Source organism: Mobula birostris, chromosome 4 (assembly GCF_030028105.1).
Source record: "Mobula birostris isolate sMobBir1 chromosome 4, sMobBir1.hap1, whole genome shotgun sequence".
NCBI classification, from domain to species: Eukaryota; Metazoa; Chordata; class Chondrichthyes; order Myliobatiformes; family Myliobatidae; genus Mobula; species Mobula birostris.
In genome coordinates, this window is record NC_092373.1 from 61,328,899 (window position 1) to 61,335,597 (window position 6,699).

A 6,699-nucleotide genomic window follows, 5' to 3' on the forward strand; every position below is an offset into this window, starting at 1 on the left:
CTGATCATCCACAATCAGTATCCAGTTCCTGCCTTATCCCCATAACCTTTGATTCCGCTATCTTTAAGAGTTCTATCCATCTCTTTCTTGAAAGCATCTAGAGACTTGGCCTCCACAGCCTTCTGGGGCAGAGCATTCCATATATCCACCACTCTCTGGGTGAAAAAGTTTTTCCTCAACTCTGTTCTAAATGGCCTACCCCTTATTCTTAAACTGTGGCCTCTGGTTCTGGACTTGCCCATCAGCGGGAACATGCTTCCTGCCTGCAGCGTGTCCAATCCCTTAATAGTCTTATATGTTTCAATAAGATCCCCTCTCAGCCTTCTAAATTCCAGAGTATACAAGCCCAGTCGCTCCAGGTTTCAGTCTGTTTCCAGATGAAATAATTTTTGCTGACTCTGGTCTTAGATTTTGAAATAGTTGAACTTTATAGCTAAGCTTTGCAGGCCCTGCTCATGATCAATATTTCATGTTGAAACTTTTCTAATCTCTGATAATACTGTAGGTGCTGGCATGTACAAGATCCCAAACTTTTTCAGCTTCTGCTTTGGGTATGAAAGTTGCTTACTGCTGAGGCGAAACCTCTCATTAATTAGTTTTATTTCCTGTCCTCCAAGTTGCACAGTAGCAGGGCTACAATTGCATATTTACTATATTTTTAAAAATATTTTGGCAAAATGCATTGGGTATTGCTGCTAAGGCATGTATGTGCAAAATTTGTTAATGTTTTTTTTAAAAGAAGGCCACAAAACAAAACTGCCTTCACCCTACACTACCTACCCCTTTGACTTGAGAGGACAGCTGAGAATTACAAAGTGCTGGTAATCTTCGCAACACACACAAAATGTTGGATAAACTCAGCAGGCTTGGATTTCCAGCATCTGCAGATTTTTTCATGCTGGTAATTTTTCCTGGTATTGTTTGCTTGGACTAAGAAACCATATTGGAATTTGATTGGCTAAGTCTGCAGATGGAGACTTAGGTCCTGTATTTGTTTTTCTGGGATGTGGATGGCCATGGCAAAAGCAGCAGCTTAGTGGTAATTGGAAAGTGGCAAAGCCCCAAACCATACTCTTAATTGCTGTATTTTGTATGGGGTGTTAATTTCTTGATGGGTAGTTTTGTACATGGTATGCACTAAAAGAATGAGGATTTCTGGCAAATGGGATGACAAAGTATTAACATGCCTTGAAGTTTCAGTATATGTCCTATGCCACTTTTTCTCCACAGGCTGCTCAATTATTACCAGTTATCACATATGATCTTACTAGCTACTCAGCAGTTGCTGGCCTTTGTATTTTCTTTTATGTGAAGTTATTTGCATATATTAATCAACTATGTACATTGGATCTCGCCCTTCCCTCCTACGTAGCCCTCTTTCTATCATCCATCTGCCTAGGAGTTAATTAAATGCCACTAATGTATCTGTCTCTACCACCACCCTGGCAGGTCGTTCCATGCACCCATCATTAATAATAAGTTATGCCTCATTGTATTAGCTGTCCTAGTCATTCAATCTATGCCTTTTATAATTTTGTGTACAGCTATCAAGTCGTTTCTCATTTTCTTTTGTTACGAAGAAAAACATCGCCATAAGTACAAGCACACCTTTTTTTTAAGCTTCTTCCTTCCGACAATGAAGCAATCGGGATCTGAGCATAGGGCTTATGGTGCAAGGGTGTGTACATTACCTGTATGTGAAAGCAAACCGACTTTATTGTCACATGTACTTGATGAGGCTGTGGAAGAAGTTAGAGTAGTTTCAGACAACATGGGATAAAAGGTATAAAGTTCATACTGATCAACTCATTACAGGAATACAATAAAGTAGTCCAATATAATATAATACAGGTAGACAAGATGCAGGGCCATGAGGTAGATGGTCAAGTTGAAGGGCCTTTCAACAGCTGGATTAAAACTGTCAAGCCTGATTGTATGTGGTTTTAGACTTTTGTCTGATGGGGGAAGGAAACTTGTGAATATCTGGGAGAGTCCATGGAGCAGGCTAGTGCAGAGCTGTGTCCACAATTCTACAGTATCTTGTCACAGAACAGTTTCCATACAGCGATGTATCTGCACAGGATGGTTTCTATGGTGCAACAATCAAAGTTGAGGGTAATACGGTACATGCCAAATTTCTTTAGCCTCCTGAGGCTAAAGAAACGTTGATGAGCTTACAGGGTTAGATCAGGTCAGCCCCCACTTGGAGTACTGTGCTCAGTTCTGGTTGCCTCACTACAGGAAGGATGTGGAAACCATAGAAAGGGTGCAGAGGTGATTTACAAGGATGAAAGGTCTCAGCCCGAAATGTCGACTGTACCTCTTCCTAGAGATGCTGCCTAGCCTGCTGCGTTCACCAGCAACTTTGATGTGTGTGGCTTGAATTTCCAGCATCTGCAGATTTCCTCGTGTTTGCATGATTTACAAGGATGTTGCCTGGATTGGGGAGCTTGCCTTATGAGAATAGGTTGAGTGATCTCGGCCCTTTCTCGGAGTGATGGAGAATGAGAGGTGATCTGATAGAAGTGTATCAGATGATGAGAGGCATTGATCTTGTGGATAGTCGGAGGCTTTTTCCCAGGGCTGAAATGGCTAACACAAGAGAGCACAGTTTTAAGGTGTTTTTGGAAGTAGGTACAGAGGAGGTGTCACGGGTAAGTCTTTTATGCAGAGAGTGGTGAGTGTGTGGAATGGGCTGCCAGTGACGGTGGTGGAGGTGGATATGATAGGGTCTTTTAAGAGACTCCTGCATAGGTACATGGAGCTTTGAAAATTAGATGGCTATGGGTAACTAGGTAATTTCTAAGGCACAGCACAGCTTAGTGGATAGACTGTGCTGTAGGTTTTCTATGTTCCTAATTTTTTTTGTATTTTCAATTTATAATTTTATAAGCTGGATTGTTCATGTTTAAGATTATGCAGATTTGGAAATTCTGAACACATTCAAAATGCTGGAATAACTCATCAGGTGAGGCAGCATCTGTGGAAGGAGATAAACGTTGACCAAATATTCTAAACCCATATCTACTAATATCGGGGCTTTATATTTTAATTGGCCTTTATTGCAGCTAAAATTGGGCCATTAAGAGAAAATTAATTTACTTCTGTACATTAGTACGACTTCGAAGCATGTGGAGTCATTCTTAAGAATTAGATCCGGCACACAACATGTGGAGGAGGAAACAGATACAAAGCTCTGAAATGCTTTCTATTGAAGGTATATTAAGCAGTGAAATCAAACCATCGAATTTCCTTTTAAGTTTTTCTAGTCCGTAACTGGACAAACGCGTACCAAGTATACCGTTTCCTCTTCGCTTGTTTTCTCTGTGTGTGTCTTGCGCATGCCCAGTAGGAGGAGATTCCCAGCTATCCGTTTTAATGTCGACAGAGGTATTTTCAAAAACTCCTAGTGTGGGAGGCCTGTCGTTTTTACGCCAAACCGGCGTTTTCAAAATCCGGTCCAGTGTGGACGAAGCCCTAGAGAGCCGCGCTGCTGTTTCAGTAACCTAAGAAGGAAAGAAGCCATTTCGATCAATGGCAAAGTTAAAATGTAGAAGGTGCGCCGAAAAACGCAGCTGAAGTTTAAAACTATAGCATTGATTGGGGGGCGGGGGGGTTGTATCGGGCTGTGGTTACTGCAAATTCGAGCATTTTGTATGGCGCAGCCTTTCCACAGGACCAGCACGGAGTACCTTTACCCCAACACGAGGAATTCTGCAGATGCTGGAAATTGAAGCAACACACATAAAAGTTGCTGGTGAACAGAGCAGACCAGGTAGCATCTCTAGGAAGAGGTACAGTCGACGTTTCGTGCCGAGACCCTGTCTGTATCTTGTTTTACGGCGGTTGGCATCCAGCTTAATGGTGCATTACCGCCACAGGGCCGAGACCCTTCGTCAGGACTAACTGAAAGAACAGCTAGTAAGAGATTTGAAAGTGGGAGCGGGAGGGGGAGGGGGGATCCAAAATGATAGGAGAAGACAAGAGGGGGAGGGATGGAGCCAAGAGCTGGACAGGTGATTGGCAAAGGGGATATGAGAGGATCATGGGACAGGAGGCCCAGGGAGAAGGAAAAGGGGGAGGGGGGGAACCCCAGAGGATGGGCAAGGGGTATAGTCAGAGGGACAGAGGGAGAAAAAGGAGACAGAGAGAGAAAAAAATGTTTGTATATAAATAAATAACAGATGGGGTACGAGGGGGAGGTGGGGCATTAATGGAAGTTAGAGAAGTCAATGTTCATGCCATCAGGTTGGAGGCTACCCAGACAGAATATAAGGTGTTGTTCCTCCAACCTGAGTGTGGCTTCATCTTTACAGTAGAGGAGTCCGTGGATAGACATACCAGAATGGGAATGGGATGTGGAATTAAAATGTGTGGCCACTGGGAGATCCTGCTTTCTCTGGCGGACAGAGTGTAGGTGTTCAGCAAAACGATCTCCCAGTCTGCGTCGGGTCTCGCCAATATATAGCAGGCCACATCGGGAACACCGGACGCAGTATATCACCCCAGCCGACTCACAGGTGAAGTGTCGCCTCACCTGGAAGGACTGCCTGGGGCCCTGAATGGTGGTAAGGGAGGAAGTGTAAGGGCATGTGTAGCACTTGTTCCGTTTACACTTCACCGCACCTTGTTCCCATTTCAACCTTACTCCTTCCGAATGCTCTGCTCTCCACCCCCTCTGCACTAATCCTAACCTTACTATTAAACCCACCGATAAGGGGGGTGCTGTTGTAGTCTGGTGGACTGACCTCTACCTTGCCGGGGCACAGCGACAACTCGCGGATACCTCCTCTTATTTACCCCTCGATCGTGACCCCACTAAGGAGCACCAGACCATTGTCTCCCACACCATCACCGACTTTATCCGCTCAGGGGATCTCCCATCCACTGCTACCAACCTTATAGTTCCCACACCCCGTTTCTACCTCCTATCCAAGATCCACAAACCTGTCTGTCCTGGCAGACCTATTGTCTCAGCTTGCTCTTGCTCCACCAAACTCGTTTCTGCATACCTCGACACGGTTTTATCCCCCCTTGTTCAATCCCTTCCTACCTATGTTCGTGACACTTCTCACGCTCTTAAACTTTTCGATGATTTTAAGTTCCCTGGCCCCCACCGCTTTATTTTCACCATGGATGTCCAGTCCCTATACACTTCCATCCCCCATCAGGAAGGTCTCAAAGCTCTCCGCTACTTTTTGGATTCCAGACCTAATCAGTTCCCCCCTACCACCACTCTGCTTCGTCTAGCGGAATTAGTCCTTACTCTTAATAATTTCTCCTTTGGCTCCTCCCACTTCCTCCAAACTAAAGGTGTAGCTATAGGCACCCGTATGGGTCCTAGCTATGCCTGCCTTTTTGTTGGCTTTGTGGACCAATCTATGTTCCAAACCTATTCTGGTATCTGTCCCCCACTTTTCCTTCGCTACATCGACAACTGCATTGGTGCTGCTTCCTGCACACATGCTGAGCTCGTTGACTTCATTAACTTTGCCTTAAACTTTCACCCTGCCCTCAGGTTTACCTGGTCCATTTCCGACACCTCCCTCCCCTTTCTTGACCTTTCTGTCTCTATCTCTGTAGACAGCTTACCTACTGATGTCTACTATAAGCCTACTGACTCTCACAGCTATCTGGACTATTCCTCTTCTCAAACTGTCTCTTGCAAAAATGCCATCCCCCTCTAGCAATTCCTCTGTCTCCGCCGCATCTGCTCTCAGGATGAGGCTTTTCATTCCAGGACGAGGGAGATGTCCTTTTTTAAAGAAAGGGGCTTCCCTTCCTCCACCAACAACTCTGCTCTCAAACGCATCTCCCCCATTTCACGCACATCTGCTCTCACTCCATCCTCCTGTCACCCCACTAAGAATAGGGTTCCCCTGGTCCTCACCTACCACCCGACCAGCCTCCGGGTCCAACATATTATTCCCCGAAACTTCCGCCACCTCCAACAGGATCCCACCACTAAGCACATCTTTCCCTCCCCCCGCCCTCTGCTTTCTGCAGGGATCGCTCCCTACACGACTCCCTTGTCCATTCGTCCCCCCCCATCTCTCCCCACTGATCTCCCTCCTGGCACTTATCCGTGTAAGCGGAACAAGTGCTACACATGCCCTTACACTTCCTCCCTTACCGCCATTCAGGGCCCCAGACAGTCCTTCCAGGTGAGGCGACACTTCACCTGTGAGTTGGCTGGGGTGATATACTGCATCCGGTACTCCCGATGTGGCCTTTTATATATTGGTGAGACCCGACGCAGACTGAAAGACGGCTTTGCCGAACACCGGAAAGCAGGATCTCCCAGTGGCCACACATTTTAATGCCACATCCCATTCCCATTCTGACATGTCTATCCACGGCCTCCTCTACTGTAAAGATGAAGCCACACTCAGGTTGGAGGAACAACACCTTATATTCCGTCTGAGTAGTCTCCAACCTGATGGCATGAACATCGACTTCTCTAACTTCCGCAAAGTACCCCATCCGTTATTTATTTATATACACACATTCTTTCTCTCTCTCTCTCCTTCTTCTCCCCCTGTCCCTCTGACTATACCCCTTGCCCATCCTTTGGGTTTTTAATCCACTCTCCCCCTTTTCCTTCACCCTGGGCCTCCTGTCCCATGATCCTCTCATATCCCTTTTCCCAATCACCTGTCCAGCTCTTGGCTCCATCCCTCCCCCTCCTGTCTTCTCCTA